This window comes from Tachypleus tridentatus, chromosome 6 (assembly GCF_004210375.1).
Source record: "Tachypleus tridentatus isolate NWPU-2018 chromosome 6, ASM421037v1, whole genome shotgun sequence".
Lineage (NCBI taxonomy): Eukaryota > Metazoa > Arthropoda > Merostomata > Xiphosura > Limulidae > Tachypleus > Tachypleus tridentatus.
Window position 1 is genome coordinate 126184292 of NC_134830.1, and position 1079 is coordinate 126185370.

The 1079-nt window shown below is 39.6% G+C and overlaps 1 non-coding gene across 1 annotated transcript; it reads left to right on the forward strand.

Moving 5' to 3' along the window:
- Positions 1-400: 400 nt before the first annotated feature.
- Positions 401-474, forward strand: TRNAI-AAU (transfer RNA isoleucine (anticodon AAU)). The gene has a single exon. It is a non-coding gene; the product is annotated as a tRNA-Ile (tRNA).
- The last annotated feature ends 605 nt before the right edge of the window (positions 475-1079 follow it).

Consider the following 1079-nt stretch of genomic DNA (forward strand, 5'->3'; position numbering starts at 1 on the left):
ATTATGGGTATTATGTATTTTTGTAGATTTTATTATATTATTTGTTAATGTGCCTTGATTTTAACCGAATATGCTTCTAGCCAAATTTGCTCTTTCCCAGATTCTAGTTAGGATATTGTTAGTATGCTGTATCCACGTTAAGTTGATGTCGTAAGTTAATCCTAAATATTTAACCGAGGGAGCAGTCCGTCAAAGTGATCCGATCATGTGTAACTTTCGTCTAGTATTGTTTCAGTATTCTTTCTCTGGCGAATAGTATTAGTTGGATTTTCAGAATTTTTATCTTTATTTTGACATTCTGGCAGTATTCTTCTAAGTTATTCAGGACTGCTTGTAAGTTTGTTGCTGCTAATGAAAAGAAAGAAATATTTTCCATATTGCCAGATGTTTTGGATTCATTGGCCTGTTAGCTCAGTTGGTTAGAGCGTCGTGCTAATAACGCGAAGGTCGTGGGTTCGATCCCCATACAGGCCATTTATGAGTTATTACTTTTCCGACACATTTTGTGATTCCCAGCAAAGACACCAAGCCAGCTGGACCATGTTTATCTCTCTGCTGACATGATGTTTTCATTGCGTGAACCTACTTCACTTATCCTGCCGATAGTCGACCTCTCTCTACGCACTCTCAGCGTCACATATCGCCACGTTTATTGGTGAGGCTCAGCCTGGTGCAATCATCGACCATTCCAGAATTCGAAAAACACGCCGAAGAGGTATTCTTTTCCATCATTCTACACCAGGAGACTTATCACACGTATGCAAACACTGGAGGGCACAAGTCAAAGTCAGTTAGACCCACACCGACAGGTTCTCTGTTTTTCTCAAAGGATTTCATTTCACAGAATTCAAACATTCCCTGAAAAGCCACAGCAAGATCGAGATATACATAGTACACAGAATTTTCTCCAAAAATTTCAATCAATCTACCAAATTTATGAAGATAGTAACTACTTCGAAGCACAGTGCCGTCTGCGTTTTACGCAACTGATGCTATTACCATTTATTCCATTTCAGTGCCCAAAGTCGTCGCTGTTGCTCATTCAAGCCAAGGATACCCAAACACGCCATTCAAACACA